Source organism: Bufo gargarizans, chromosome 4 (genome assembly GCF_014858855.1).
Source record: "Bufo gargarizans isolate SCDJY-AF-19 chromosome 4, ASM1485885v1, whole genome shotgun sequence".
NCBI classification, from domain to species: Eukaryota; Metazoa; Chordata; class Amphibia; order Anura; family Bufonidae; genus Bufo; species Bufo gargarizans.
This window is the reverse complement of record NC_058083.1, coordinates 386,177,706-386,203,845: the sequence shown is the minus strand read 5'-3', so window position 1 is coordinate 386,203,845 and position 26,140 is coordinate 386,177,706. Positions and strand designations below refer to the sequence as shown.

Sequence of the window (26,140 nt, the reverse complement as noted above, 5' to 3'; positions counted from 1 at the left end):
CACCAAGAACCCAGGAAGCCCTTGCACGATGTATACTCTGGTTTCTCTTCAGAACGTATAAATCTTTCGCCTTTTACTAAAGATTTCTGTGGAGAGGAGCAAAACTGAGTTTTTGGGCAATTTTTGCATGCTCCAGCTTGCTGGGGCTTCCTTGTTCAGGTTGAAAAACAGAATGTTCTTGTCTAGCTCTTGCAGGCTTTTTAGTGGCCTCATTTGCATGTCTAGAACATGGACAGCCTACTCCATTCAGGTGGTCTCCTTGATCCAATTGAGGTCCGAGGAGATGGCACCAAGAACCCAGGAAGCCCTTGCCCGATGTATACTCTGGTTTCTCTTCAAAATGCATAAATCTTTTGCCTTTTACTAAAGATTTCCGTGGAGAGGAGCAAAACTGAGTTTTTTGGCAATTTTTGCATGCTCCAGCTTGCTGGGGCTTCCTTGTTCAGGTTGAAAAACAGAATGTTCTTCTCTATCTCTTGCAGGCTTTTTAGTGGCCTCATTTGCATGTTTAGAACATAGCACCAAGAACCCAGGAAGCCCTTGCCCGATGTATACTCTGGTTTCTCTTCAGAACGTAAAAATCTTTCGCCTTTTACTAAAGATTTCCGTGGAGAGGAGCAAAACTGAGTTTTTTGGCAATTTTTGCATGCTCCAGCTTGCTGGGGCTTCCTTGTTCAGGTTGAAAAACAGAATGTTCTTCTCTATCTCTTGCAGGCTTTTTAGTGGCCTCATTTGCATGTCTAGAACATGGACAGCCTACTCCATTCAGGTGGTCTCCTTGATCCAATTGAGGTCCGAGGAGATGGCACCAAGAACCCAGGAAGCCCTTGCCCGATGTATACTCTGGTTTCTCTTCAAAACGCATAAATCTTTCGCCTTTTACTAAAGATTTCCGTGGAGAGGAGCAAAACTGAGTTTTTGGCAATTTTTGCATGCTCCAGCTTGCTGGGGCTTCCTTGTTCAGGTTGAAAAACAGAATGTTCTTGTCTAGCTCTTGCAGGCTTTTTAGTGGCCTCATTTGCATGTCTAAACCATGGACAGCCTACTCCTCCCAGGTGGTCTCCTTGATCCAATTGAGGTCCGAGGAGATGGCATCAAGAACCCAGGAAGCCCTTGCCCGATGTATACTCTGGTTTCTCTTCAAAACGCATAAATCTTTCGCCTTTTACTAAAGATTTCCGTGGAGAGGAGCAAAACTGAGTTTTTTTGCATGCTCCAGCTTGCTGGGGCTTCCTTGTTCAGGTTGAAAAACAGAATGTTTGTCTCTTTCTCTTGCAGGATCTTTAGTGAACTCATTTGCATGTCTAGAACATGGACAGCCTACTCCTTCCAGGTGGTCTCCTTGTACTAATTGAGGTCCAAGGAGATGGCACCAAGAACCCAGGAAGCCCTTGCACGATGTATACTCTGGTTTCTCTTCAGAACGTATAAATCTTTCGCCTTTTACTAAAGATTTCTGTGGAGAGGAGCAAAACTGAGTTTTTGGGCAATTTTTGCATGCTCCAGCTTGCTGGGGCTTCCTTGTTCAGGTTGAAAAACAGAATGTTCTTGTCTAGCTCTTGCAGGCTTTTTAGTGACCTCATTTGCATGTCTAGAACATGGACAGCCTACTCCTTCCAGGTGGTCTCCTTGTGCTAATTGAGGTCCGAGGAGTTGGCACCAAGAACCCAGGAAGCCCTTGCCCGATGTATACTCTGGTTTCTCTTCAGAACGTATAAATCTTTCGCCTTTTACTAAAGATTTCCGTGGAGAGGAGCAAAACTGAGTTTTTTGGCAATTTTTGCATGCTCCAGCTTGCTGGGGCTTCCTTGTTCAGGTTGAAAAACAGAATGTTCTTCTCTAGCTCTTGCACTCTTTTTAGAGGCCTCATTTGCATGTCTAGACCATGGGCAGCCTTCTCCTCCCAGGTGGTCTCCTTGATCTAATTGAGGTCCGAGGAGATGGCACCAAGAACCCAGGAAGCCCTTGCCCGATGTATACTCTGGTTTCTCTTCAGAACGTATAAATCTTTCGCCTTTTACTAAAGATTTCCGTGGAGAGAAGCAAAACTAAGTTTTTTGGCAATTTTTGCATGCTCCAGCTTGCTGGGGCTTCCTTGTTAAGGTTGAAAAACAGAAAGTTTGTCACTGGCTCTTGCAGGATTTTTAGTGGCCTCATTTGCATGTCTAGACCATGGACAGCCTACTCCTCCCAGGTGGTCTCCTTGATCCAATTGAGGTCCGAGGAGATGGCATCAAGAACCCAGGAAGCCCTTGCCCGATGTATACTCTGGTTTCTCTTCAAAACGCATAAATTTTTCGCCTTTTACTAAAGATTTCTGTGGAGAGGAGTAAAACTGAGTTTTTTGGCAATTTTTGCATGCTCCAGCTTGCTAGGGCTTCCTTGTTCAGGTTGAAAAACAGAATGTTCTTCTCTAGCTCTTGCAGGATTTTTAGTGGCCTCATTTGCATGTCTAGACCATGGACAGCCTACTCCTCCCAGGTGGTCTCCTTGATCCAATTGAGGTCCGAGGAGATGGCACCAAGAACCCAGGAAGCCCTTGCCCGATGTATACTCTGGTTTCTCTTCAGAACGTATAAATCTTTCGCCTTTTACTAAAGATTTCCGTGGAGAGGAGCAAAACTGAGTTTTTTGGCAATTTTTGCATGCTCCAGCTTGCTGGGGCTTCCTTGTTCAGGTTGAAAAACAGAATGTTCTTCTCTAGCTCGTGCAGGCTTTTTAGTGGCCTCATTTGCATGTCTAGACCATGGACAGCCTACTCCTCCCAGGTGGTTTCCTTGATCCAATTGAGGTCCGAGGAGATGGCACCAAGAACCCAGGAAGCCCTTGCCCGATGTATACTCTGGTTTCTCTTCAGAACGTATAAATCTTTCGTCTTTTACTAAAGATTTCCGTGGAGAGAAGCAAAACTGAGTTTTTTGGCAATTTTTGCATGCTCCAGCTTGCTGGGGCTTCCTTGTTCAGGTTGAAAAACAGAATGTTCTTCTCTAGCTCGTGCAGGCTTTTTAGTGGCCTCATTTGCATGTCTAGACCATGGACAGCCTACTCCTCCCAGGTGGTTTCCTTGATCCAATTGAGGTCCGAGGAGATGGCACCAAGAACCCAGGAAGCCCTTGCCCGATGTATACTCTGGTTTCTCTTCAGAACGTATAAATCTTTCGCCTTTTACTAAAGATTTCCGTGGAGAGGAGCAAAACTGAGTTTTTGCATTTGCATGCTCCAGCTTGCTGGGGCTTCCTTGTTCAGGTTGAAAAACAGAATGTTTGTCTCTAGCTCTTGCAGGATCTTTAGTGAACTCATTTGCATGTCTAGAACATGGACAGCCTACTCCTTCCAGGTGGTCTCCTTGTACTAATTGAGGTCCAAGGAGATGGCACCAAGAACCCAGGAAGCCCTTGCACGATGTATACTCTGGTTTCTCTTCAGAACGTATAAATCTTTCGCCTTTTACTAAAGATTTCTGTGGAGAGGAGCAAAACTGAGTTTTTGGGCAATTTTTGCATGCTCCAGCTTGCTGGGGCTTCCTTGTTCAGGTTGAAAAACAGAATGTTCTTGTCTAGCTCTTGCAGGCTTTTTAGTGGCCTCATTTGCATGTCTAGAACATGGACAGCCTACTCCTTCCAGGTGGTCTCCTTGATCCAATTGAGGTCCGAGGAGATGGCACCAAGAACCCAGGAAGCCCTTGCCCGATGTATACTCTGGTTACTCTTCAGAACGTATAAATCTTTCGCCTTTTACTAAAGATTTCCGTGGAGAGGAGCAAAACTGAGTTTTTTGGCAATTTTTGCATGCTCCAGCTTGCTGGGGCTTCCTTGTTCAGGTTGAAAAACAGAATATTTGTCTCTAGCTCTTGCAGGATTTTTAGTGACCTCATTTGCATGTCTAGAACATGGACAGCCTACTCCTTCCAGGTGGTCTCCTTGTGCTAATTGAGGTCCGAGGAGTTGGCACCAAGAACCCAGGAAGCCCTTGCCCGATGTATACTCTGGTTTCTCTTCAGAACGTATAAATCTTTCGCCTTTTACTAAAGATTTCCGTGGAGAGGAGCAAAACTGAGTTTTTTGGCAATTTTTGCATGCTCCAGCTTGCTGGGGCTTCCTTGTTCAGGTTGAAAAACAGAATGTTTGTCTCTAGCTCTTGCAGGATTTTTAGTGACCTCATTTGCATGTCTAGAACATGGACAGCCTACTCCTTCCAGGTGGTCTCCTTGTGCTAATTGAGGTCCGAGGAGATGGCACCAAGAACCCAGGAAGCCCTTGCCCGATGTATACTCTGGTTTCTCTTCAGCATGTATAAATCTTTCGCCTTTTACTAAAGATTTCCGTGGAGAGGAGCAAAACTGAGTTTTTGGGCAATTTTTGCATGCTCCAGCTTGCTGGGGCTTCCTTGTTCAGGTTGAAAAACAGAATGTTCTTCTCTAGCTCTTGCAGGCTTTTTAGAGGCCTCATTTGCATGTCTAGACCATGGGCAGCCTTCTCCTCCCAGGAGGTCTCCTTGATCTAATTGAGGTCCGAGGAGATGGCACCAAGAACCCAGGAAGCCCTTTCCCGATTTATACTCTGGTTTCTCTTCAGAACGTATAAATCTTTCGCCTTTTACTAAAGATTTCCGTGGAGAGGAGCAAAACTGAGTTTTTGGGCAATTTTTGCATGCTCCAGCTTGCTGGGGCTTCCTTGTTCAGGTTGAAAAATAGAATGTTTGTCTCTAGCTCTTGCAGGATTTTTAGTGACCTCATTTGCATGTCTAGAACATGGACAGCCTACTCCTTCCAGGTGGTCTCCTTGTGCTAATTGAGGTCCGAGGAGATTGGCACCAAGAACCCAGGAAGCCCTTGCCCGATGTATACTCTGGTTTCTCTTCAGAACGTATAAATCTTTCGCCTTTTACTAAAGATTTCCGTGGAGAGGAGCAAAACTGAGTTTTTGGGCAATTTTTGCATGCTCCAGCTTGCTGGGGCTTCCTTGTTCAGGTTGAAAAACAGAATGTTTGTCTCTAGCTCTTGCAGGATTTTTAGTGACCTCATTTGCATGTCTAGAACATGGACAGCCTACTCCTTCCAGGTGGTCTCCTTGTGCTAATTGAGGTCCGAGGAGATGGCACCAAGAACCCAGGAAGCCCTTGCCCGATGTATACTCTGGTTTCTCTTCAGCATGTATAAATCTTTCGCCTTTTACTAAAGATTTCCGTGGAGAGGAGCAAAACTGAGTTTTTTGGCAATTTTTGCATGCTCCAGCTTGCTGGGGCTTCCTTGTTCAGGTTGAAAAACAGAATGTTCTTCTCTAGCTCTTGCAGGCTTTTTAGAGGCCTCATTTGCATGTCTAGACCATGGGCAGCCTTCTCCTCCCAGGAGGTCTCCTTGATCTAATTGAGGTCCGAGGAGATGGCACCAAGAACCCAGGAAGCCCTTTCCCGATTTATACTCTGGTTTCTCTTCAGAACGTATAAATCTTTCGCCTTTTACTAAAGATTTCCGTGGAGAGGAGCAAAACTGAGTTTTTTGGCAATTTTTGCATGCTCCAGCTTGCTGGGGCTTCCTTGTTCAGGTTGAAAAACAGAATGTTCTTGTCTAGCTCTTGCAGGCTTTTTAGCGGCCTCATTTGCATGTCTAGACCATGGACAGCCTACTCCTCCCAGGTGGTCTCCTTGATCCAATTGAGGTCCGAGGAGATGGCACCAAGAACCCAGGAAGCCCTTGCCCGATTTATACTCTGGTTTCTCTTCAGAACGTATAAATCTTTCGCCTTTTACTAAAGATTTCCGTGGAGAGGAGCAAAACTGAGTTTTTGGGCAATTTTTGCATGCTCCAGCTTGCTGGGGCTTCCTTGTTAAGGTTGAAAAACAGAAAGTTTGTCACTGGCTCTTGCAGGATTTTTAGTGGCCTCATTTGCATGTCTAGAACATAGCACCAAGAACCCAGGAAGCCCTTGCCCGATGTATACTCTGGATTCTCTTCAGAACGTAAAAATCTTTCGCCTTTTACTAAAGATTTCCGTGGAGAGGAGCAAAACTGAGTTTTTTGGCAATTTTTGCATGCTCCAGCTTGCTGGGGCTTCCTTGTTCAGGTTGAAAAACAGAATATTCTTCTCTAGCTCTTGCAGGCTTTTTAGTGGCCTCATTTGCATGTCTAGAACATGGACAGCCTACTCCTCCCAGGTGGTTTCCTTGTGCCAATTGAGGTCCGAGGAGATGATACCAAGAACCCAGGAAGCCCTTGCCCGATGTATACTCTGGTTTCTCTTCAGAACGTATAAATATTTCGCCTTTTACTAAAGATTTCCGTGGAGAGGAGCAAAACTGAGTTTTTTGGCAATTTTTGCATGCTCCAGCTTGCTGGGGCTTCCTTGTTAAGGTTGAAAAATAGAATGTTTGTCTCTGGCTCTTGCAGGATTTTTAGTGGCCTCATTTGCATGTCTAGAACATAGCACCAAGAACCCAGGAAGCCCTTGCCCGATGTATACTCTGGTTTCTCTTCAGAACGTATAAATCTTTCGCCTTTTACTAAAGATTTCCGTGGAGAGGAGCAAAACTGAGTTTTTGGGCAATTTTTGCATGCTCCAGCTTGCTGGGGCTTCCTTGTTCAGGTTGAAAAACAGAATGTTCTTCTCTAGCTCTTGCAGGATTTTTAGTGGCCTCATTTGCATGTCTAGACCATGGACAGCCTACTCCTCCCAGGTGGTCTCCTTGATCCAATTGAGGTCCGAGGAGATGGCACCAAGAACCCAGGAAGCCCTTGTCCGATGTATACTCTGGTTTCTCTTCAGAACGTATAAATCTTTCGCCTTTTACTAAAGATTTCCGTGGAGAGGAGCAAAACTGAGTTTTTTGGCAATTTTTGCATGCTCCAGCTTGCTGGGGCTTCCTTGTTCAGGTTGAAAAACAGAATGTTCTTCTCTATCTCTTGCAGGCTTTTTAGTGGCCTCATTTGCATGTCTAGAACATGGACAGCCTACTCCTTCCAGGTGGTCTCCTTGATCCAATTGAGGTCCGAGGAGATGGCACCAAGAACCCAGGAAGCCCTTGCCCGATGTATACTCTGGTTTCTCTTCAAAACGCATAAATCTTTCGCCTTTTACTAAAGATTTCCGTGGAGAGGAGCAAAACTGAGTTTTTTGGCAATTTTTGCATGCTCCAGCTTGCTGGGGCTTCCTTGTTCAAGTTGAAAAACAGAATGTTTGTCTCTAGCTCTTGCAGGATTTTTAGTGACCTCATTTGCATGTCTAGAACATGGACAGCCTACTCCTTCCAGGTGGTCTCCTTGATCCAATTGAGGTCCGAGGAGATGGCACCAAGAACCCAGGAAGCCCTTGCCCGATGTATACTCTGGTTTCTCTTCAAAACGCAGAAATCTTTCGCCTTTTACTAAAGATTTCCGTGGAGAGGAGCAAACCTGAGTTTTTTGGCAATTTTTGCATGCTCCAGCTTGCTGGGGCTTCCTTGTTCAGTTTGAAAAACAGAATATTTGTCTCTAGCTCTTGCAGGATTTTTTGTGACCTCATTTGCATGTCTAGAACATGGTCAGCCTACTCCTTCCAGGTGGTCTCCTTGTGCTAATTGAGGTCCGAGGAGATGGCACCAAGAACCCAGGAAGCCCTTGCCTGATGTATACTCTGGTTTCTCTTCAGAACGTATAAATCTTTCGCCTTTTACTAAAGATTTCCGTGGAGAGGAGCAAAACTGAGTTTTTTTGCATGCTCCAGCTTGCTGGGGCTTCCTTGTTCAGGTTGAAAAACAGAATGTTCTTCTCTAGCTCTTGCAGGATTTTGAGTGACCTCATTTGCATGTCTACTCCTTCCAGGTGGTCGACTTGTGCTAATTGAGGTCCGAGGAGATGGCACCAAGAACCCAGGAAGCCCTTGCTCGATGTATACTCTGGTTTCTCTTCAGAACGTATAAATCTTTCGCCTTTTACTAAAGATTTCCGTGGAGAGGAGCAAAACTGAGTTTTTTGGCAATTTTTGCATGCTCCAGCTTGCTGGGGCTTCCTTGTTCAGGTTGAAAAACAGAATGTTTGTCTCTAGCTCTTGCAGGATTTTTAGTGATCTCATTTGCATGTCTAGACCATGGACAGCCTACTCCTCCCAGGTGGTTTCCTTGTGCCAATTGAGGTCCGAGGAGATGGTACCAAGAACCCAGGAAGCCCTTGCCTGATGTATACTCTGGTTTCTCTTCAGAATGTGTAAATCTTTCGCCTTTTACTAAATATTTCTGTGGAGAGGAGCAAAACTGAGTTTTTTGGCAATTTTTGCATGCTCCAGCTTGCTGGGGCTTCCTTGTTCAGGTTGAAAAACAGAATGTTTGTTTCTAGCTCTTGCAGGATTTTTAGTGATCTCATTTGCATGTCTAGACCATGGACAGCCTACTCCTCCCAGGTGGTTTCCTTGTGCCAATTGAGGTCCGAGGAGATGGTACCAAGAACCCAGGAAGCCCTTGCCTGATGTATACTCTGGTTTCTCTTCAGAACGTATAAATCTTTCGCCTTTTACTAAAGATTTCTGTGGAGAGAAGCAAAACTGAGTTTTTTGGCAATTTTTGCATGCTCCAGCTTGCTGGGGCTTCCTTGTTCAGGTTGAAAAACAGAATGTTCTTGTCTAGCTCTTGCAGGCTTTTTAGTGGCCTCATTTGCATGTCTAGACCATGGACAGCCTACTCCTCCCAGGTGGTCTCCTTGATCCAATTGAGGTCCGAGGAGATGGCACCAAGAACCCAGGAAGCCCTTGCCCGATGTATACTCTGGTTACTCTTCAGAACGTATAAATCTTTCGCCTTTTACTAAAGATTTCCGTGGAGAGGAGCAAAACTGAGTTTTTGGGCAATTTTTGCATGCTCCAGCTTGCTGGGGCTTCCTTGTTCAGGTTGAAAAACAGAATGTTTGTCTCTAGCTCTTGCAGGATTTTTAGTGACCTCATTTGCATGTCTAGAACATGGACAGCCTACTCCTTCCAGGTGGTCTCCTTGTGCTAATTGAGGTCCGAGGAGATGGCACCAAGAACACAGGAAGCCCTTGCCTGATGTATACTCTGGTTTCTTTTCAGAATGTGTAAATCTTTCGCATTTTACTAAATATTTCTGTGGAGAGGAGCAAAACTGAGTTTTTTGGCAATTTTTGCATGCTCCAGCTTGCTGGGGCTTCCTTGTTCAGGTTGAAAAACAGAATGTTTGTTTCTAGCTCTTGCAGGATTTTTAGTGACCTCATTTGCATGTCTACTCCTTCCAGGTGGTCGCCTTGTGCTAATTGAGGTCCAAGGACATGGCACCAAGAACCCAGGAAGCCCTTGCCCGATGTATACTCTGGTTTCTCTTCAGAACGTATAAATCTTTCGCCTTTTACTAAAGATTTCCGTGGAGAGGAGCAAAACTGAGTTTTTGGGCAATTTTTGCATGCTCCAGCTTGCTGGGGCTTCCTTGTTCAGGTTGAAAAACAGAATGTTCTTCTCTAGCTCTTGCAGGATTTTTAGTGGCCTCATTTGCATGTCTAGACCATGGACAGCCTACTTCTCCCAGGTGGTCTCCTTGATCCAAGTGAGGTCCGAGGAGATGGCACCAAGAACCCAGGAAGCCCTTGCCCGATGTATACTCTGGTTTCTCTTCAGAACGTATTTATCTTTCACCCTTTACTAAAGATTTCCGTGGAAAGGAGCAAAACTGAGTTTTTTTTGCATGCTCCAGCTTGCTGGGGCTTCCTTGTTCAGGTTGAAAAACAGAATGTTTGTCTCTAGCTCTTGCAGGATTTTTAGTGATCTCATTTGCATGTCTAGACCATGGACAGCCTACTCCTCCCAGGTGGTTTCCTTGTGCCAATTGAGGTCCGAGGAGATGGTACCAAGAACCCAGGAAGCCCTTGCCTGATGTATACTCTGGTTTCTCTTCAGAATGTGTAAATCTTTCGCCTTTTACTAAATATTTCTGTGGAGAGGAGCAAAACTGAGTTTTTTGGCAATTTTTGCATGCTCCAGCTTGCTGGGGCTTCCTTGTTCAGGTTGAAAAACAGAATGTTTGTTTCTAGCTCTTGCAGGATTTTTAGTGACCTCATTTGCATGTCTACTCCTTCCAGGTGGTCGCCTTGTGCTAATTGAGGTCCAAGGAGATGGCACCAAGAACCCAGGAAGCCCTTGCCCGATGTATACTCTGGTTTCTCTTCAGAACGTGTAAATCTTTCGCCTTTTACTAAAGATTTCTGTGGAGAGGAGCAAAACTGAGTTTTTTGGCAATTTTTGCATGCTCCAGCTTGCTGGGGCTTCCTTGTTCAGGTTGAAAAACAGAATGTTTGTCTCTAGCTCTTGCAGGATTTTTAGTGGCCTCATTTGCATGTCTAGACCATGGACAGCCTACTCCTCCCAGGTGGTCTCCTTGATCCAATTGAGGTCCGAGGAGATGGCACCAAGAACCCAGGAAGCCCTTGCCCGTTGTATACTCTGGTTTCTCTTCAGAACGTATAAATCTTTCGCCTTTTACTAAAGATTTCTGTGGAGAGGAGCAAAACTGAGTTTTTGGGCAATTTTTGCATGCTCCAGCTTGCTGGGGCTTCCTTGTTCAGGTTGAAAAACAGAATGTTCTTCTCTAGCTCTTGCAGGATTTTTAGTGGCCTCATTTGCATGTCTAGACCATGGACAGCCTACTCCTTCCAGGTGGTCTCCTTGTGCTAATTGAGGTCCGAGGAGATGGCACCAAGAACACAGGAAGCCCTTGCCTGATGTATACTCTGGTTTCTCTTCAGAATGTGTAAATCTTTCGCCTTTTACTAAATATTTCTGTGGAGAGGAGCAAAACTGAGTTTTTTGGCAATTTTTGCATGCTCCAGCTTGCTGGGGCTACCTTGTTCAGGTTGAAAAACAGAATGTTTGTTTCTAGCTCTTGCAGGATTTTGAGTGACCTCATTTGCATGTCTACTCCTTCCAGGTGGTCGACTTGTGCTAATTGAGGTCCGAGGAGATGGCACCAAGAACCCAGGAAGCCCTTGCTCGATGTATACTCTGGTTTCTCTTCAGAACGTATAAATCTTTCGCCTTTTACTAAAGATTTCCGTGGAGAGGAGCAAAACTGAGTTTTTTGGCAATTTTTGCATGCTCCAGCTTGCTGGGGCTTCCTTGTTCAGGTTGAAAAACAGAATGTTTGTCTCTAGCTCTTGCAGGATTTTTAGTGATCTCATTTGCATGTCTAGACCATGGACAGCCTACTCCTCCCAGGTGGTTTCCTTGTGCCAATTGAGGTCCGAGGAGATGGTACCAAGAACCCAGGAAGCCCTTGCCTGATGTATACTCTGGTTTCTCTTCAGAATGTGTAAATCTTTCGCCTTTTACTAAATATTTCTGTGGAGAGGAGCAAAACTGAGTTTTTTGGCAATTTTTGCATGCTCCAGCTTGCTGGGGCTTCCTTGTTCAGGTTGAAAAACAGAATGTTTGTTTCTAGCTCTTGCAGGATTTTTAGTGGCCTCATTTGCATGTCTAGACCATGGACAGCCTACTCCTTCCAGGTGGTCTCCTTGTGCTAATTGAGGTCCGAGGAGATGGCACCAAGAACACAGGAAGCCCTTGCCTGATGTATACTCTGGTTTCTCTTCAGAATGTGTAAATCTTTCGCCTTTTACTAAATATTTCTGTGGAGAGGAGCAAAACTGAGTTTTTTGGCAATTTTTGCATGCTCCAGCTTGCTGGGGCTATCTTGTTCAGGTTGAAAAACAGAATGTTTGTTTCTAGCTCTTGCAGGATTTTGAGTGACCTCATTTGCATGTCTACTCCTTCCAGGTGGTCGACTTGTGCTAATTGAGGTCCGAGGAGATGGCACCAAGAACCCAGGAAGCCCTTGCTCGATGTATACTCTGGTTTCTCTTCAGAACGTATAAATCTTTCGCCTTTTACTAAAGATTTCCGTGGAGAGGAGCAAAACTGAGTTTTTTGGCAATTTTTGCATGCTCCAGCTTGCTGGGGCTTCCTTGTTCAGGTTGAAAAACAGAATGTTTGTCTCTAGCTCTTGCAGGATTTTTAGTGATCTCATTTGCATGTCTAGACCATGGACAGCCTACTCCTCCCAGGTGGTTTCCTTGTGCCAATTGAGGTCCGAGGAGATGGTACCAAGAACCCAGGAAGCCCTTGCCTGATGTATACTCTGGTTTCTCTTCAGAATGTGTAAATCTTTCGCCTTTTACTAAATATTTCTGTGGAGAGGAGCAAAACTGAGTTTTTTGGCAATTTTTGCATGCTCCAGCTTGCTGGGGCTTCCTTGTTCAGGTTGAAAAACAGAATGTTTGTTTCTAGCTCTTGCAGGATTTTTAGTGATCTCATTTGCATGTCTAGACCATGGACAGCCTACTCCTCCCAGGTGGTTTCCTTGTGCCAATTGAGGTCCGAGGAGATGGTACCAAGAACCCAGGAAGCCCTTGCCTGATGTATACTCTGGTTTCTCTTCAGAACGTATAAATCTTTCGCCTTTTACTAAAGATTTCTGTGGAGAGAAGCAAAACTGAGTTTTTTGGCAATTTTTGCATGCTCCAGCTTGCTGGGGCTTCCTTGTTCAGGTTGAAAAACAGAATGTTCTTGTCTAGCTCTTGCAGGCTTTTTAGTGGCCTCATTTGCATGTCTAGACCATGGACAGCCTACTCCTCCCAGGTGGTCTCCTTGATCCAATTGAGGTCCGAGGAGATGGCACCAAGAACCCAGGAAGCCCTTGCCCGATGTATACTCTGGTTACTCTTCAGAACGTATAAATCTTTCGCCTTTTACTAAAGATTTCCGTGGAGAGGAGCAAAACTGAGTTTTTGGGCAATTTTTGCATGCTCCAGCTTGCTGGGGCTTCCTTGTTCAGGTTGAAAAACAGAATGTTTGTCTCTAGCTCTTGCAGGGTTTTTAGTGACCTCATTTGCATGTCTAGAACATGGACAGTCTACTCCTTCCAGGTGGTCTCCTTGTGCTAATTGAGGTCCGAGGAGATGGCACCAAGAACCCAGGAAGCCCTTGCCCGATGTATACTCTGGTTTCTCTTCAGAACGTATAAATCTTTCGCCTTTTACTAAAGATTTCCGTGGAGAGGAGCAAAACTGAGTTTTTTGGCAATTTTTGCATGCTCCAGCTTGCTGGGGCTTCCTTGTTCAGGTTGAAAAACAGAATGTTTGTCTCTAGCTCTTGCAGGATTTTTAGTGACCTCATTTGCATGTCTAGAACATGGACAGCCTACTCCTTCCAGGTGGTCTCCTTGTGCTAATTGAGGTCCGAGGAGATGGCACCAAGAACACAGGAAGCCCTTGCCTGATGTATACTCTGGTTTCTTTTCAGAATGTGTAAATCTTTCGCATTTTACTAAATATTTCTGTGGAGAGGAGCAAAACTGAGTTTTTTGGCAATTTTTGCATGCTCCAGCTTGCTGGGGCTTCCTTGTTCAGGTTGAAAAACAGAATGTTTGTTTCTAGCTCTTGCAGGATTTTTAGTGACCTCATTTGCATGTCTACTCCTTCCAGGTGGTCGCCTTGTGCTAATTGAGGTCCAAGGAGATGGCACCAAGAACCCAGGAAGCCCTTGCCCGATGTATACTCTGGTTTCTCTTCAGAACGTATAAATCTTTCGCCTTTTACTAAAGATTTCCGTGGAGAGGAGCAAAACTGAGTTTTTGGGCAATTTTTGCATGCTCCAGCTTGCTGGGGCTTCCTTGTTCAGGTTGAAAAACAGAATGTTCTTCTCTAGCTCTTGCAGGATTTTTAGTGGCCTCATTTGCATGTCTAGACCATGGACAGCCTACTTCTCCCAGGTGGTCTCCTTGATCCAAGTGAGGTCCGAGGAGATGGCACCAAGAACCCAGGAAGCCCTTTCCCGATGTATACTCTGGTTTCTCTTCAGAACGTATTTATCTTTCACCCTTTACTAAAGATTTCCGTGGAAAGGAGCAAAACTGAGTTTTTTTGCATGCTCTAGCTTGCTGGGGCTTCCTTGTTCAGGTTGAAAAACAGAATGTTTGTCTCTAGCTCTTGCAGTATTTTTAGTGATCTCATTTGCATGTCTAGACCATGGACAGCCTACTCCTCCCAGGTGGTTTCCTTGTGCCAATTGAGGTCCGAGGAGATGGTACCAAGAACCCAGGAAGCCCTTGCCTGATGTATACTCTGGTTTCTCTTCAGAATGTGTAAATCTTTCGCCTTTTACTAAATATTTCTGTGGAGAGGAGCAAAACTGAGTTTTTTGGCAATTTTTGCATGCTCCAGCTTGCTGGGGCTTCCTTGTTCAGGTTGAAAAACAGAATGTTTGTTTCTAGCTCTTGCAGGATTTTTAGTGACCTCATTTGCATGTCTACTCCTTCCAGGTGGTCGCCTTGTGCTAATTGAGGTCCAAGGAGATGGCACCAAGAACCCAGGAAGCCCTTGCCCGATGTATACTCTGGTTTCTCTTCAGAACGTGTAAATCTTTCGCCTTTTACTAAAGATTTCTGTGGAGAGGAGCAAAACTGAGTTTTTTGGCAATTTTTGCATGCTCCAGCTTGCTGGGGCTTCCTTGTTCAGGTTGAAAAACAGAATGTTTGTCTCTAGCTCTTGCAGGATTTTTAGTGGCCTCATTTGCATGTCTAGACCATGGACAGCCTACTCCTCCCAGGTGGTCTCCTTGATCCAATTGAGGTCCGAGGAGATGGCACCAAGAACCCAGGAAGCCCTTGCCCGTTGTATACTCTGGTTTCTCTTCAGAACGTATAAATCTTTCGCCTTTTACTAAAGATTTCCGTGGAGAGGAGCAAAACTGAGTTTTTGGGCAATTTTTGCATGCTCCAGCTTGCTGGGGCTTCCTTGTTCAGGTTGAAAAACAGAATGTTCTTCTCTAGCTCTTGCAGGATTTTTAGTGGCCTCATTTGCATGTCTAGACCATGGACAGCCTACTCCTTCCAGGTGGTCTCCTTGTGCTAATTGAGGTCCGAGGAGATGGCACCAAGAACACAGGAAGCCCTTGCCTGATGTATACTCTGGTTTCTCTTCAGAATGTGTAAATCTTTCGCCTTTTACTAAATATTTCTGTGGAGAGGAGCAAAACTGAGTTTTTTGGCAATTTTTGCATGCTCCAGCTTGCTGGGGCTACCTTGTTCAGGTTGAAAAACAGAATGTTTGTTTCTAGCTCTTGCAGGATTTTGAGTGACCTCATTTGCATGTCTACTCCTTCCAGGTGGTCGACTTGTGCTAATTGAGGTCCGAGGAGATGGCACCAAGAACCCAGGAAGCCCTTGCCCGATGTATACTCTGGTTTCTCTTCAGAACGTATAAATCTTTCGCCTTTTACTAAAGATTTCCGTGGAGAGGAGCAAAACTGAGTTTTTTGGCAATTTTTGCATGCTCCAGCTTGCTGGGGCTTCCTTGTTCAGGTTGAAAAACAGAATGTTTGTCTCTAGCTCTTGCAGGATTTTTAGTGACCTCATTTGCATGTCTAGACCATGGACAGCCTACTCCTCCCAGGTGGTTTCCTTGTGCCAATTGAGGTCCGAGGAGATGGTACCAAGAACCCAGGAAGCCCTTGCCTGATGTATACTCTGGTTTCTCTTCAGAATGTATAAATCTTTCGCCTTTTACTAAAGATTTCCGTGGAGAGGAGCAAAACTGAGTTTTTGGGCAATTTTTGCATGCTCCAGCTTGCTGGGGCTTCCTTGTTCAGGTTGAAAAACAGAATGTTTGTCTCTAGCTCTTGCAGGATTTTTAGTGACCTCATTTGCATGTCTAGAACATGGACAGCCTACTCCTTCCAGGTATTCTCCTTGTGCTAATTGTGGTCCGAGGAGATGGCACCAAGAACCCAGGAAGCCCTTGCCTGATGTATACTCTGGTTTCTCTTCAGAACGTATAAATCTTTCGCCTTTTACTAAAGATTTCCGTGGAGAGGAGCAAAACTGAGTTTTTTGGCAATTTTTGCATGCTCCAGCTTGCTGGGGCTTCCTTGTTCAGGTTGAAAAACAGAATGTTTGTCTCTAGCTCTTGCAGGATTTTTAGTGACCTCATTTGCATGTCTAGAATATGGACAGCCTACTCCTTCCAGGTGGTCTCCTTGTGCTAATTGAGGTCCGAGGAGATGGCACCAAGAACACAGGAAGCCCTTGCCTGATGTATACTCTGGTTTCTCTTCAGAATGTGTAAATCTTTTGCCTTTTACTAAATATTTCTGTGGAGAGGAGCAAAACTGAGTTTTTTGGCAATTTTTGCATGCTCCAGCTTGCTGGGGCTTCCTTGTTCAGGTTGAAAAACAGAATGTTTGTTTCTAGCTCTTGCAGGATTTTTAGTGACCTCATTTGCATGTCTAGAACATGGACAGTCTACTCCTTCCAGGTGGTCGCCTTGTGCTAATTGAGGTCCAAGGAGATGGCACCAAGAACCCAGGAAGCCCTTGCCCGATGTATACTCTGGTTTCTCTTCAGAACGTGTAAATCTTTCGCCTTTTATTAAAGATTTCCGTGGAGAGGAGCAAAACTGAGTTTTTGGGCAATTTTTGCATGCTCCAGCTTGCTGGGGCTTCCTTGTTCAGGTTGAAAAACAGAATGTTCTTCTCTAGCTCTTGCAGGATTTTTAGTGGCCTCATTTGCATGTCTAGACCATGGACAGCCTACTTCTCCCAGGTGGTCTCCTTGATCCAAGTGAGGTCCGAGGAGATGGCACCAAGAACCCAGGAAGCCCTTGCCCGATGTATACTCTGGTTTCTCTTCAGAACGTATTTATCTTTCACCCTTTACTAAAGATTTCCGTGGAGAGGAGCAAAACTGAGTTTTTTTGCATGCTCCAGCTTGCTGGGGCTTCCTTGTTCAGGTTGAAAAACAGAATGTTTGTCTCTAGCTCTTGCAGTATTTTTAGTGATCTCATTTGCATGTCTAGAACATGGACAGCCTATCCCTTCCAGGTGGTCTCCTTGTGCTAATTGAGATCTGAGGAGATGGCATCAAGAACCCAGGAAGCCCTTGCCCGATGTATACTCTGGTTTCTCTTCAGAATATATAAATCTTTCGCCTTTACGGCATACATATTAGGACATCGTCAGACATAATCCACAACTCCATCCTCCGTCAGGCAAAACTCCCTCCTACCTCAGACTTTAGACAAAACTCTGTCCTCCCTCATCCAAAACTCCATCAGACCTCAGACAAAACTCCGTCCTCCATCAGACATCAGCCAAAACTCCGTCCTCCCTCACCCAAAACTCCATCAGCCCTCAGACATCAGACAAAACTCCGTACTCCGTCAGGCAAAACTCCATCAGACCTCAGACAAAACTCTGTCCTCCATCAGGCAAAACTCCATCAGACCTCAGACATCAGACAAAATTCCATCAGACCTCAGACATCAGACAAAACTCTGTCCTCCATCAGACATCAGACAAAACTCCGTCCTCCATCAGGCAAAACTCCATCAGACCTCAGACATCAGACAAAACTCCGTCCTCGATCAGGTAAAACTCCATCAGCCCTCAGACATCAGACAAAACTCCGTCCTCCATCAGGCAAAACTCCATCAGACCTCAGACTTCAGACAAAACTCCATCAGACCTCAGACATCAGACAAAACTCCGTCCTCTGTCAGGCAAAACTCCATCAGACCTCAGACATCAGGCAAAACTCCATCAGACATCAGACAAAACTCCGTCCTCAATCAGGCAAAACTCCATCAGACCTCAGACATCAGACAAAACTCCGTCCTCCCTCACCCAAAACTCCTTAAGACCTCAGACATCAGACAAAACTCTGTCTCCATCAGGCAAAACTCCATCAGACCTCAGACATCAGACAAAACTCTGTCTCCATCAGGCAAAACTCCATCAGACCTCAGACATCAGACAAAACTCTGTCCTCCCTCACCCAAAACTGTGATGACATCATGACCATGTGACGAGTCACATGTGTGGGAGGGGTCAGATGTGCACAGCAGCTGGTAGAGTGTACAGAACAGTAGCCATCAAATAGTGCTCTGTACTAGAGATGTGTGTGTAACCTGCATGTAGCAGAGCTGTGTACTGTGTTACAGAGATGTATGTGTAACCTGCAGGTAGCAGATCTGTATGTGTAACCTGCAGGTAGCAGAGCTGTGTACTGTGTAGCATACCTGTATGTGTAACCTGCAGGTAGCAGAGCTGTGTACTGTGTAGTAGAACTGTATGTGTAACCTGCATGTAGCAGAGCTGTGTACTGTGTTACAGAGATGTATGTGTAACCTGCAGGCAGCAGAGCTGTGTACTGTGTAGCAGATCTGTATGTGTAACCTGCATGTAGCAGAGCTGTGTACTGTGTAGCAGTGCTGTATGTGTAACCTGCATGTAGCAGTGCTGTGTACTGTGTAGCAGAGCTGTATGTGTAACCTGCATGTAGCAGTGCTGTGTACTGTGTAGCAGAGCTGTATGTGTAACCTGCATGTAGCAGAGCTGTGTACTGTGTTACAGAGATGTATGTGTAACCTGCAGGTAGCAGAGCTGTGTACTGTGTAGCAGATCTGTATGTGTAACCTGCATGTAGCAGAGCTGTGTACTGTGTAGCAGAGCTGTATGTGTAACCTGCATGTAGCAGAGCTTTGTACTGTGTAGCAGTGCTGTATGTGTAACCTGCATGTAGCAGAGCTGTGTACTGTGTAGCAGAGCTGTATGTGTAACCTGCATGTAGCAGAGCTGTTTACTGTGTAGCAGAGCTGTATGTGTAACCTGCATGTAGCAGTGCTGTGTACTGTGTTACAGAGATGTATGTGTAACCTGCATGTAGCAGTGCTGTGTACTGTGTAACAGAGATGTGTGTGTAACCTGTGTGTAACTATAAAAAAGTGTAAAATAAAACATAAAAATTTAGATCACCCCCCTTTTCCCAAAATGAAAATAAAAGAACTAAAAAAATACACATCATGGGTGTCGCAATGTGTAAAAACACCCATTGTATAAAAATATATTCCCCATACGGCAAAACAAAAAAAAAAAAGAGTCCAATGAGTCCAAATGTTTTTGGTCGCTTCATTTGCTACAAAAATGTAAATAAAAAGTGATCAAGTGATCTTAAACACCCCAGAATGGTATCAGTGAAAAGTTCAGATTGCCCCGCAAAAAATGAGCCCCCATCCAGCTCTGTACACATAATTCCCAAAAAGTTATAGAGCTCAAAATATGACGACAAAAAAAAAATTCTTATTCTGTAAATCTCCTGTCACTCCGAGTTACTCAGAATTGGTAACCCTAATTAATAAATACATGCAACATGAATGCATATATGCCGCTTCACACAGATCACAAGTGTTAGGCCTCTTGCACATGAACGTTGTTGGTCCATTCCGTGCATTGGGGACAGCAATTTGCAGTCCCCAATGCACGGGCAACGTGCGTGCAGCAGCCGGGACAGATCCAGACCCATTCAACTTGAATGGGTCCGTGAATATGTTCTACTTTTTTGCTGTGCGGAGGCATGGCCAGAAACACCACGGAAGCACTCTGTAGTGCTTCTGTGGGGATCCGATCCGTGTTTCTGTTCCATTCAAGTGAATGGGTCGACATCACGGATGCGGGATGCACACGGCTGGTGCCCTGTGTATTGCGGAACCGCCGTATGTGGTCCACAATACAACTACAGGCACACACGGCCATGTGCAAGAGGCCTTACAAAGATGGGATTTAAGGTGCACATCCTCTTGTGCTTCCCATATTCCACAGATTTATATCACACAGCTACTTACAGTTGTGCTGATAAGTTTACATACCCTTGCAGAATTTATGATTTCTTAAAGGGGTATTCTCATCTTCCCTTTTTCATACTTACCTTCCTTGAGCGTGACGTTCACTTCCTGTATTCTTCTCCCGGCCGGGCCGCGCTTGCGCAGAAGACTGAAGATTCTCTCCCGGCCGGGCCGCGCAATGTCCTGAACGCGCACGGCGCCGTGCATGTGCCATGGTAACTTATTCCTGGCCTGTATAGTACAGAGTCGGCGTGCGCATTCGCGGCTCTGTACTATACTGGCCAGGAAGAAGTCATCATGGCGCATGCACGGCGGCATGCGCGTTCAGGACATTGCGCGGCCCAGCCGGGAGAGAATTTTCCGTCTTCTGCGCAAGAGTGGCCCGGCTGGATTCGACAGGAGAGGTGGCCGTGACCAGAGGAGACCAAAGACAACATCAGGTGGGAATTGGGTAATAAAATGTATTTAGAAAAATTATCACTGTCAAATCATTAACAGATTTAACAGTGATCATTAAGATGAGAATACCCCTTTAACCATTGTTCAAAGAATATGATTGATACCACAGACACTTTTCTCTCGCTCATGGTTAGTGGTCGGCTGAAGCCATTTATGTCAAACAACTGTGTTTACTCTTTATAAATCATAATCACAACACAAACTCCCCAAATGACCCTGATCAGAAGTTTACACACCCCAGTTATTAATACCATGTATTGCCCCCTTTAACATCAATGACAGCTTGAAGTCTTTTGTGGTAGTTGTGGATGAGGCTCTTTATTTTCTCAGATGGTAAAACTGCCCATTCTTCCTGTTGAAAAAAATAAAGCAATTCCACCACAGTTTTACGTGATTTTTATTTACGACATTCAATGTGCGATAAAACTGACTGGTTACTTTTATTCTACAGGTCAGATCGAATCCGGCAATACCTTATACAGGGAGTGCAGAATTATTAGGCAAGTTGTATTTTTGAGGATTAATTTTATTATTGAACAACAACCATGTTCTCAATGAACCCAAAAAACTCATTAATATCAAAGCTGAATATTTTTGGAAGTAGTTTTTAGTTTGTTTTTAGTTTTAGCTATTTTAGGGGGATATCTGTGTGTGCAGGTGACTATTACTGTGCATAATTATTAGGCAACTTAACAAAAAACAAATATATACCCATTTCAATTATTTATTTTTACCAGTGAAACCAATATAACATCTCAACATTCACAAATATACATTTCTGACATTCAAAAACAAAACAAAAACAAATCAGTGACCAATATAGCCACCTTTCTTTGCAAGGACACTCAAAAGCCTGCCATCCATGGATTCTGTCAGTGTTTTGATCTGTTCACCATCAACATTGCGTGCAGCAGCAACCACAGCCTCCCAGACACTGTTCAGAGAGGTGTACTGTTTTCCCTCCTTGTAAATCTCACATTTGATGATGGACCACAGGTTCTCAATGGGGTTCAGATCAGGTGAACAAGGAGGCCATGTCATTAGATTTTCTTCTTTTATACCCTTTCTTGCCAGCCACGCTGTGGAGTACTTGGACGCGTGTGATGGAGCATTGTCCTGCATGAAAATCATGTTTTTCTTGAAGGATGCAGACTTCTTCCTGTACCACTGCTTGAAGAAGGTGTCTTCCAGAAACTGGCAGTAGGACTGGGAGTTGAGCTTGACTCCATCCTCAACCCGAAAAGGCCCCACAAGCTCATCTTTGATGATACCAGCCCAAACCAGTACTCCACCTCCACCTTGCTGGCGTCTGAGTCGGACTGGAGCTCTCTGCCCATTACCAATCCAGCCACGGGCCCATCCATCTGGCCCATCAAGACTCACTCTCATTTCATCAGTCCATAAAACCTTAGAAAAATCCGTCTTGAGATATTTCTTGGCCCAGTCTTGACGTTTCAGCTTGTGTGTCTTGTTCAGTGGTGGTCGTCTTTCAACCTTTCTTACCTTGGCCATGTCTCTGAGTTTTGCACACCTTGTGCTTTTGGGCACTCCAGTGATGTTGCAGCTCTGAAATATGGCCAAACTGGTGGCAAGTGGCATCTTGGCAGCTGCACGCTTGACTTTTCTCAGTTCATGGGCAGTTATTTTGCGCCTTGGTTTTTCCACACGCTTCTTGCGACCCTGTTGACTATTTTGAATGAAACGCTTGATTGTTCGATGATCACGCTTCAGAAGCTTTGCAATTTTAAGAGTGCTGCATCCCTCTGCAAGATATCTCACTATTTTTGACTTTTCTGAGCCTGTCAAGTCCTTCTTTTGACCCATTTTGCCAAAGGAAAGGAAGTTGCCTAATAATTATGCACACCTGATATAGGGTGTTGATGTCATTAGACCACACCCCTTCTCATTACAGAGATGCACATCACCTAATATGCTTAATTGGCAGTAGGCTTTCGAGCCTATACAGCTTGGAGTAAGACAACATGCATAAAGAGGATGATGTGGTCAAAATACTCATTTGCCTAATAATTCTGCACTCCTTGTATGTATAGATTTTCTTGCGTTTTAATAGTGATAAAAAAATAAAAATATCCAATTTTTTTTGTCGCCATATTTTGAGCCCTATAACTTTTTTGTAATTATGTGTACGGAGCTGGGTTGGGGCTCATTTTTTGTGGGGCAATCTAAACTTTTTACTGATACCATTCTGGGGTGTTTAAGACTTTTTGATCACTTTTATTTACATTTTTGTAGCAAATGAAGTGACCAAAAACGGCGAATCGGACATTTGGACTCTTTTTTTTCTTCTGTTTTGCTGTTTGCCGTATGGGGAATATATTTTTATACAATGGGCGTTTTTACACATTGCGAAACCCATGATGTGTCTTTTATTTTAATTTTGGGAAAAGGGGGTGATCTGAATATTTATGGGGGTTTTTTTACACTTTTTTATAGTTCCCAGGTTACACACACATCTTTGTAACACAGTACACAGCTCTGCTACATGCGGTTAGACAAACTGCTCTATATACACAGTACACAGCTCTGCTACCTGCAGGTTGCACATACATCCCTGTAACACAGTACACAGCTCTGCTACATGAAGGTTACACATACAGCTCTGCTACACAGCACACAGCTCTGCTACATGCAGATTACACATACAGCTCTGCTACACAGTACACAGCTCTGCTACATTCAGGTTACACATACAGCTCTGCTACACAGTACACAGCACTGCTACATGCAGGTTACACATACAGCACTGCTACATAGTACACAGCTCTGCTACATGCAGGTTACACATACAGCTCTGCTACACAGTACACAGCTCTGCTACATGCAGGTTACACATACAGATCTGCTACACAATACACAGCTCTGCTACCTGCAGGTTACACGTACATCTCTGTAACACAGTACACAGCTCTGCTACATGCAGGTTACACATACAGCTCTGCTACACAGTACACAGCACTGCTACATGCAGGTTACACATACAGCTCTGCTACACAGTACACAGCTCTGCTACATGCAAGTTACACATACAGCTCTGCTACACAGTTCACAGCTCTGCTACCTGCAGGTTACACATACAGATCTGCTACACAGTACACAGCTCTGCTACCTACAGGTTACACATACATCTCTGTAACACAGTACACAGCTCTGCTACATGCAGGTTACACATACATCTCTGTAACACAGTACACAGCTCTGCTACCTGCAGGTTACACGTACATCTCTGTAACACAGTACACAGCTCTGCTACATGCAGGTTACACATACAGCTCTGCTACACAGTACACAGCACTGCTACATGCAGGTTACACACACATCTCTATAACACAGTACACAGCTCTGCTACATGCTGTTACACACACTGCTCTATATACACAGTACACAGCTCTGCTACATGCAGGTTACACACACATCTCTGTAACACAGTACACATCTCTGCTACACAGTACACAGCACTGCTACCTGCAGGTTGCACATACATCCCTGTAACACAGTACACAGCTCTGCTACATGCAGGTTACACATACAGCTCTGCTACACAGTTCACAGCTCTGCTACATGCAGGTTACACATACAGCTCTGCTACACAGTCCACAGCACTGCTACATGCAGGTTACACGTACAGCACTGCTACACAGTACACAGCTCTGCTACATGCAGGTTACACATACAGCTCTGATACACAGTACACAGCTCTGCTACATGCAGGTTACACATACAGCTCTGCTACACAGTACACAGCACTGCTACATGAAGGTTACACATACAGCACTGCTACACAGTACACAGCTCTGCTACATGCAGGTTACACCTACAGCTCTGCTACACAGTACACAGCTCTGCTACATGCAGGTTACACCTACAGATCTGCTACACAGTACACAGCTTTGCTACCTGCAGGTTACACGTACATCTCTGTAACACAGTACATAGCTCTGATACATGCAGGTTACACATACATCTCTGTAACACAGTACACAGCTCTGCTACCTGCAGGTTACACGTACATCTCTGTAACACAGTACACAGCCCTGCTACATGCAGGTTACACATACAGCTCTGCTACACAGTACACAGCACTGCTACATGCAGGTTACACATACAGCTCTGCTACATGCAGGTTACACATACAGCTCTACTACACAGTTCACAGCTCTGCTACATGCAGGTTACACACACAGCTCTGCTACACAGTACACAGCACTGCTACATGCAGGTTACACATACAGCACTGCTACACAGTACACAGCTCTGCTACATGCAGGTTACACATACAGATCTACTACACAGTACACAGCTCTGCTACCTGCAGGTTACTCATACAGATCTGCTACACAGTACACAGCTCTGCTACCTGCAGGTTACACATACATCCCTGTAACACAGTACACAGCTCTGCTACATGCAGGTTACACATACAGTTCTACTACACAGTGCACAGCTCTGCTACCTGCAGGTTACACATACAGATCTGCTACACAGTACACAGCTCTGCTACCTGCAGGTTACACATACATCTCTGTAACACAGTACACAGCACTGCTACATGCAGGTTACACACACATCTCTAGTACAGAGCTCTATTTGATGGCTACTGTTCTGTACACTCTACCAGCTGCTGTGCACATCTAACCCCTCCCACACACGTGACTCGTCACATGGTCATGACGTCATCACAGGTCCTTTGCCTCTCCAGCAGCTAGCAGCTCCGTCAGGTGAAGAGTGTGTGTAGTAGGGCGTATTTTGAGTTAGGGTGGACGGAGTTTTGGCTGATGTCTGAGGGAGGACAGAGTTTTTGCTGATGTCTGAGGTCTGATGGAGTTTTGCCTGACGTAGGACGGAGTTTTGTCTGATGTCTGAGGTCTGATGGAGTTTTGGGTGAGGGAGGACGGAGTTTTGTCTGATGTCTGAGGTCTGATGGAGTTTTGCCTGATGGAGGACGGAGTTTTGTCTGATGTCTGAGGTCTGATGGAGTTTTGCCTGATGGAGGACGGAGTTTTGTCTGATGTCTGAGGTCTGATGGAGGACGGAGTTTTGTCTGATGTCTGAGGTCTGATGGAGTTTTGCCTGATGGAGGACGGAGTTTTGTCTGATGTCTGAGGTCTGATGGAGTTTTGGGTGAGGGAGGACGGAGTTTTGTCTGATGTCTGAGGTCTGATGGAGTTTTGCCTGATCGAGGACGGAGTTTTGTCTGATGTCTGAGGTCTGATGGAGTTTTGCCTGATGGAGGACGGAGTTTTGTCTGATGTCTGAGGTCTGATGGAGGACGGAGTTTTGTCTGATGTCTGAGGTCTGATGGAGTTTTGCCTGATGGAGGACGGAGTTTTGTCTGATGTCTGAGGTCTGATGGAGTTTTGGGTTAGTGAGGACAGAGTTTTGTCTGATGTCTGAGGTCTGATGGAGTTTTGCCTGATGGAGGACGGAGTTTTGTCTGATGTCTGATGGAGTTTTGGACGAGGGAGGACGGAGTTTTGGACAAGGGAGGACGGAGTTTTGTCTGAGGTCTGATGGTGTTTTGGATGAGGGAGGTTTGTCTAAAGTCTGAGGTAGGAGGGAGTTTTGACTGACGGAGGATGGAGTTGTGGATGATGTCTGACGATGTCCTAATATGTATGCCGTACTTCTGTGGAATCGTCATGCTAGAAAGCCCCCATTATAAAGAATATATGTGTGCAGTATTGTAGGCTAGGCAATGTACCTCTGGCATTGTGGGAAAAATATTCAAATTAGCTTTTCTAACGTTTATAGCAGCAGAGGTTAGCCTTATAATTTGCATATTTTTTTCCCAGAGGTCACAAGGTACTTTGTTTATCTCATGGTGTATATCATCTGGTCTCAAAGAGAAAGTCATGACCTATAGCTCAACTAGTCTCCCTAATCGAAATAGGACCCACCCAATGGATGGATGGCTTTATTTATTTCCTTCCTAGAGTATCCTGTTAATATCTTAGATTGTCTGTCTGACTATGTTGTTGTGCATATGCATTTCTGGTAAATCTTGATCAGAAGAACTAGCCACAA

General features: G+C 44.9%; 55 non-coding genes and 5 pseudogenes across 55 annotated transcripts; all 60 read left to right on the top strand.

Moving 5' to 3' along the window:
- The first annotated feature begins 32 nt into the window (after positions 1-32).
- On the top strand, positions 33-148 carry LOC122936648. The gene has a single exon (XR_006389167.1). It is a non-coding gene; the product is annotated as a U5 spliceosomal RNA (small nuclear RNA).
- A 171-nt stretch (positions 149-319) lies between these two features.
- Positions 320-435, top strand: LOC122936593. Its single transcript, XR_006389114.1, has one exon. It is a non-coding gene; the product is annotated as a U5 spliceosomal RNA (small nuclear RNA).
- Positions 436-551: 116 nt separating this feature from the next.
- Positions 552-667, top strand: LOC122936507. The gene has a single exon (XR_006389030.1). It is a non-coding gene; the product is annotated as a U5 spliceosomal RNA (small nuclear RNA).
- A 171-nt stretch (positions 668-838) lies between these two features.
- LOC122936582 lies at positions 839-953 on the top strand. The gene has a single exon (XR_006389103.1). It is a non-coding gene; the product is annotated as a U5 spliceosomal RNA (small nuclear RNA).
- Positions 954-1,124: 171 nt separating this feature from the next.
- On the top strand, positions 1,125-1,231 carry LOC122936890 (annotated as a pseudogene).
- Positions 1,232-1,402: 171 nt separating this feature from the next.
- Positions 1,403-1,518, top strand: LOC122936647. The gene has a single exon (XR_006389166.1). It is a non-coding gene; the product is annotated as a U5 spliceosomal RNA (small nuclear RNA).
- A 171-nt stretch (positions 1,519-1,689) lies between these two features.
- Positions 1,690-1,805, top strand: LOC122936587. Its single transcript, XR_006389108.1, has one exon. It is a non-coding gene; the product is annotated as a U5 spliceosomal RNA (small nuclear RNA).
- A 171-nt stretch (positions 1,806-1,976) lies between these two features.
- On the top strand, positions 1,977-2,092 carry LOC122936628. Its single transcript, XR_006389147.1, has one exon. It is a non-coding gene; the product is annotated as a U5 spliceosomal RNA (small nuclear RNA).
- Positions 2,093-2,263: 171 nt separating this feature from the next.
- LOC122936809 lies at positions 2,264-2,379 on the top strand. The gene has a single exon (XR_006389316.1). It is a non-coding gene; the product is annotated as a U5 spliceosomal RNA (small nuclear RNA).
- A 171-nt stretch (positions 2,380-2,550) lies between these two features.
- Positions 2,551-2,666, top strand: LOC122936576. Its single transcript, XR_006389097.1, has one exon. It is a non-coding gene; the product is annotated as a U5 spliceosomal RNA (small nuclear RNA).
- Positions 2,667-2,837: 171 nt separating this feature from the next.
- LOC122936613 lies at positions 2,838-2,953 on the top strand. Its single transcript, XR_006389133.1, has one exon. It is a non-coding gene; the product is annotated as a U5 spliceosomal RNA (small nuclear RNA).
- Positions 2,954-3,124: 171 nt separating this feature from the next.
- On the top strand, positions 3,125-3,235 carry LOC122936826. Its single transcript, XR_006389330.1, has one exon. It is a non-coding gene; the product is annotated as a U5 spliceosomal RNA (small nuclear RNA).
- Positions 3,236-3,406: 171 nt separating this feature from the next.
- LOC122936646 lies at positions 3,407-3,522 on the top strand. Its single transcript, XR_006389165.1, has one exon. It is a non-coding gene; the product is annotated as a U5 spliceosomal RNA (small nuclear RNA).
- Positions 3,523-3,693: 171 nt separating this feature from the next.
- LOC122936597 lies at positions 3,694-3,809 on the top strand. The gene has a single exon (XR_006389118.1). It is a non-coding gene; the product is annotated as a U5 spliceosomal RNA (small nuclear RNA).
- A 171-nt stretch (positions 3,810-3,980) lies between these two features.
- LOC122936564 lies at positions 3,981-4,096 on the top strand. The gene has a single exon (XR_006389086.1). It is a non-coding gene; the product is annotated as a U5 spliceosomal RNA (small nuclear RNA).
- Positions 4,097-4,267: 171 nt separating this feature from the next.
- LOC122936643 lies at positions 4,268-4,383 on the top strand. Its single transcript, XR_006389162.1, has one exon. It is a non-coding gene; the product is annotated as a U5 spliceosomal RNA (small nuclear RNA).
- A 171-nt stretch (positions 4,384-4,554) lies between these two features.
- On the top strand, positions 4,555-4,670 carry LOC122936494. Its single transcript, XR_006389018.1, has one exon. It is a non-coding gene; the product is annotated as a U5 spliceosomal RNA (small nuclear RNA).
- Positions 4,671-4,842: 172 nt separating this feature from the next.
- Positions 4,843-4,958, top strand: LOC122936493. Its single transcript, XR_006389017.1, has one exon. It is a non-coding gene; the product is annotated as a U5 spliceosomal RNA (small nuclear RNA).
- A 171-nt stretch (positions 4,959-5,129) lies between these two features.
- On the top strand, positions 5,130-5,245 carry LOC122936615. The gene has a single exon (XR_006389135.1). It is a non-coding gene; the product is annotated as a U5 spliceosomal RNA (small nuclear RNA).
- A 171-nt stretch (positions 5,246-5,416) lies between these two features.
- On the top strand, positions 5,417-5,532 carry LOC122936553. The gene has a single exon (XR_006389075.1). It is a non-coding gene; the product is annotated as a U5 spliceosomal RNA (small nuclear RNA).
- A 171-nt stretch (positions 5,533-5,703) lies between these two features.
- LOC122936492 lies at positions 5,704-5,819 on the top strand. The gene has a single exon (XR_006389016.1). It is a non-coding gene; the product is annotated as a U5 spliceosomal RNA (small nuclear RNA).
- A 116-nt stretch (positions 5,820-5,935) lies between these two features.
- On the top strand, positions 5,936-6,051 carry LOC122936603. The gene has a single exon (XR_006389123.1). It is a non-coding gene; the product is annotated as a U5 spliceosomal RNA (small nuclear RNA).
- A 171-nt stretch (positions 6,052-6,222) lies between these two features.
- Positions 6,223-6,338, top strand: LOC122936656. The gene has a single exon (XR_006389174.1). It is a non-coding gene; the product is annotated as a U5 spliceosomal RNA (small nuclear RNA).
- A 116-nt stretch (positions 6,339-6,454) lies between these two features.
- LOC122936491 lies at positions 6,455-6,570 on the top strand. Its single transcript, XR_006389014.1, has one exon. It is a non-coding gene; the product is annotated as a U5 spliceosomal RNA (small nuclear RNA).
- Positions 6,571-6,741: 171 nt separating this feature from the next.
- On the top strand, positions 6,742-6,857 carry LOC122936541. Its single transcript, XR_006389064.1, has one exon. It is a non-coding gene; the product is annotated as a U5 spliceosomal RNA (small nuclear RNA).
- A 171-nt stretch (positions 6,858-7,028) lies between these two features.
- Positions 7,029-7,144, top strand: LOC122936475. The gene has a single exon (XR_006388998.1). It is a non-coding gene; the product is annotated as a U5 spliceosomal RNA (small nuclear RNA).
- Positions 7,145-7,315: 171 nt separating this feature from the next.
- Positions 7,316-7,431, top strand: LOC122936599. The gene has a single exon (XR_006389120.1). It is a non-coding gene; the product is annotated as a U5 spliceosomal RNA (small nuclear RNA).
- A 171-nt stretch (positions 7,432-7,602) lies between these two features.
- LOC122936866 lies at positions 7,603-7,709 on the top strand (annotated as a pseudogene).
- Positions 7,710-7,864: 155 nt separating this feature from the next.
- Positions 7,865-7,980, top strand: LOC122936530. Its single transcript, XR_006389053.1, has one exon. It is a non-coding gene; the product is annotated as a U5 spliceosomal RNA (small nuclear RNA).
- Positions 7,981-8,151: 171 nt separating this feature from the next.
- On the top strand, positions 8,152-8,267 carry LOC122936845. The gene has a single exon (XR_006389349.1). It is a non-coding gene; the product is annotated as a U5 spliceosomal RNA (small nuclear RNA).
- Positions 8,268-8,438: 171 nt separating this feature from the next.
- On the top strand, positions 8,439-8,554 carry LOC122936612. The gene has a single exon (XR_006389132.1). It is a non-coding gene; the product is annotated as a U5 spliceosomal RNA (small nuclear RNA).
- Positions 8,555-8,725: 171 nt separating this feature from the next.
- On the top strand, positions 8,726-8,841 carry LOC122936630. Its single transcript, XR_006389149.1, has one exon. It is a non-coding gene; the product is annotated as a U5 spliceosomal RNA (small nuclear RNA).
- A 171-nt stretch (positions 8,842-9,012) lies between these two features.
- On the top strand, positions 9,013-9,128 carry LOC122936937. The gene has a single exon (XR_006389396.1). It is a non-coding gene; the product is annotated as a U5 spliceosomal RNA (small nuclear RNA).
- A 155-nt stretch (positions 9,129-9,283) lies between these two features.
- LOC122936490 lies at positions 9,284-9,399 on the top strand. The gene has a single exon (XR_006389013.1). It is a non-coding gene; the product is annotated as a U5 spliceosomal RNA (small nuclear RNA).
- Positions 9,400-9,570: 171 nt separating this feature from the next.
- Positions 9,571-9,678, top strand: LOC122936995 (annotated as a pseudogene).
- Positions 9,679-9,849: 171 nt separating this feature from the next.
- LOC122936844 lies at positions 9,850-9,965 on the top strand. The gene has a single exon (XR_006389348.1). It is a non-coding gene; the product is annotated as a U5 spliceosomal RNA (small nuclear RNA).
- Positions 9,966-10,120: 155 nt separating this feature from the next.
- LOC122936698 lies at positions 10,121-10,236 on the top strand. The gene has a single exon (XR_006389214.1). It is a non-coding gene; the product is annotated as a U5 spliceosomal RNA (small nuclear RNA).
- A 171-nt stretch (positions 10,237-10,407) lies between these two features.
- LOC122936644 lies at positions 10,408-10,523 on the top strand. Its single transcript, XR_006389163.1, has one exon. It is a non-coding gene; the product is annotated as a U5 spliceosomal RNA (small nuclear RNA).
- Positions 10,524-10,694: 171 nt separating this feature from the next.
- On the top strand, positions 10,695-10,810 carry LOC122936843. Its single transcript, XR_006389347.1, has one exon. It is a non-coding gene; the product is annotated as a U5 spliceosomal RNA (small nuclear RNA).
- Positions 10,811-10,965: 155 nt separating this feature from the next.
- On the top strand, positions 10,966-11,081 carry LOC122936519. The gene has a single exon (XR_006389042.1). It is a non-coding gene; the product is annotated as a U5 spliceosomal RNA (small nuclear RNA).
- Positions 11,082-11,252: 171 nt separating this feature from the next.
- LOC122936842 lies at positions 11,253-11,368 on the top strand. Its single transcript, XR_006389346.1, has one exon. It is a non-coding gene; the product is annotated as a U5 spliceosomal RNA (small nuclear RNA).
- A 171-nt stretch (positions 11,369-11,539) lies between these two features.
- LOC122936840 lies at positions 11,540-11,655 on the top strand. The gene has a single exon (XR_006389344.1). It is a non-coding gene; the product is annotated as a U5 spliceosomal RNA (small nuclear RNA).
- Positions 11,656-11,810: 155 nt separating this feature from the next.
- On the top strand, positions 11,811-11,926 carry LOC122936508. Its single transcript, XR_006389031.1, has one exon. It is a non-coding gene; the product is annotated as a U5 spliceosomal RNA (small nuclear RNA).
- A 171-nt stretch (positions 11,927-12,097) lies between these two features.
- Positions 12,098-12,213, top strand: LOC122936839. Its single transcript, XR_006389343.1, has one exon. It is a non-coding gene; the product is annotated as a U5 spliceosomal RNA (small nuclear RNA).
- Positions 12,214-12,384: 171 nt separating this feature from the next.
- Positions 12,385-12,500, top strand: LOC122936609. The gene has a single exon (XR_006389130.1). It is a non-coding gene; the product is annotated as a U5 spliceosomal RNA (small nuclear RNA).
- A 171-nt stretch (positions 12,501-12,671) lies between these two features.
- LOC122936629 lies at positions 12,672-12,787 on the top strand. Its single transcript, XR_006389148.1, has one exon. It is a non-coding gene; the product is annotated as a U5 spliceosomal RNA (small nuclear RNA).
- A 171-nt stretch (positions 12,788-12,958) lies between these two features.
- LOC122936496 lies at positions 12,959-13,074 on the top strand. The gene has a single exon (XR_006389020.1). It is a non-coding gene; the product is annotated as a U5 spliceosomal RNA (small nuclear RNA).
- A 171-nt stretch (positions 13,075-13,245) lies between these two features.
- LOC122936936 lies at positions 13,246-13,361 on the top strand. The gene has a single exon (XR_006389395.1). It is a non-coding gene; the product is annotated as a U5 spliceosomal RNA (small nuclear RNA).
- Positions 13,362-13,516: 155 nt separating this feature from the next.
- Positions 13,517-13,632, top strand: LOC122936489. Its single transcript, XR_006389012.1, has one exon. It is a non-coding gene; the product is annotated as a U5 spliceosomal RNA (small nuclear RNA).
- A 171-nt stretch (positions 13,633-13,803) lies between these two features.
- LOC122937001 lies at positions 13,804-13,910 on the top strand (annotated as a pseudogene).
- A 171-nt stretch (positions 13,911-14,081) lies between these two features.
- LOC122936838 lies at positions 14,082-14,197 on the top strand. The gene has a single exon (XR_006389342.1). It is a non-coding gene; the product is annotated as a U5 spliceosomal RNA (small nuclear RNA).
- A 155-nt stretch (positions 14,198-14,352) lies between these two features.
- Positions 14,353-14,468, top strand: LOC122936697. Its single transcript, XR_006389213.1, has one exon. It is a non-coding gene; the product is annotated as a U5 spliceosomal RNA (small nuclear RNA).
- Positions 14,469-14,639: 171 nt separating this feature from the next.
- Positions 14,640-14,755, top strand: LOC122936488. Its single transcript, XR_006389011.1, has one exon. It is a non-coding gene; the product is annotated as a U5 spliceosomal RNA (small nuclear RNA).
- Positions 14,756-14,926: 171 nt separating this feature from the next.
- Positions 14,927-15,042, top strand: LOC122936837. The gene has a single exon (XR_006389341.1). It is a non-coding gene; the product is annotated as a U5 spliceosomal RNA (small nuclear RNA).
- Positions 15,043-15,197: 155 nt separating this feature from the next.
- On the top strand, positions 15,198-15,313 carry LOC122936485. Its single transcript, XR_006389007.1, has one exon. It is a non-coding gene; the product is annotated as a U5 spliceosomal RNA (small nuclear RNA).
- Positions 15,314-15,484: 171 nt separating this feature from the next.
- LOC122936606 lies at positions 15,485-15,600 on the top strand. The gene has a single exon (XR_006389127.1). It is a non-coding gene; the product is annotated as a U5 spliceosomal RNA (small nuclear RNA).
- A 171-nt stretch (positions 15,601-15,771) lies between these two features.
- On the top strand, positions 15,772-15,887 carry LOC122936473. Its single transcript, XR_006388996.1, has one exon. It is a non-coding gene; the product is annotated as a U5 spliceosomal RNA (small nuclear RNA).
- A 171-nt stretch (positions 15,888-16,058) lies between these two features.
- LOC122936846 lies at positions 16,059-16,174 on the top strand. The gene has a single exon (XR_006389350.1). It is a non-coding gene; the product is annotated as a U5 spliceosomal RNA (small nuclear RNA).
- A 171-nt stretch (positions 16,175-16,345) lies between these two features.
- LOC122936767 lies at positions 16,346-16,461 on the top strand. Its single transcript, XR_006389280.1, has one exon. It is a non-coding gene; the product is annotated as a U5 spliceosomal RNA (small nuclear RNA).
- Positions 16,462-16,632: 171 nt separating this feature from the next.
- LOC122936992 lies at positions 16,633-16,739 on the top strand (annotated as a pseudogene).
- The last annotated feature ends 9,401 nt before the right edge of the window (positions 16,740-26,140 follow it).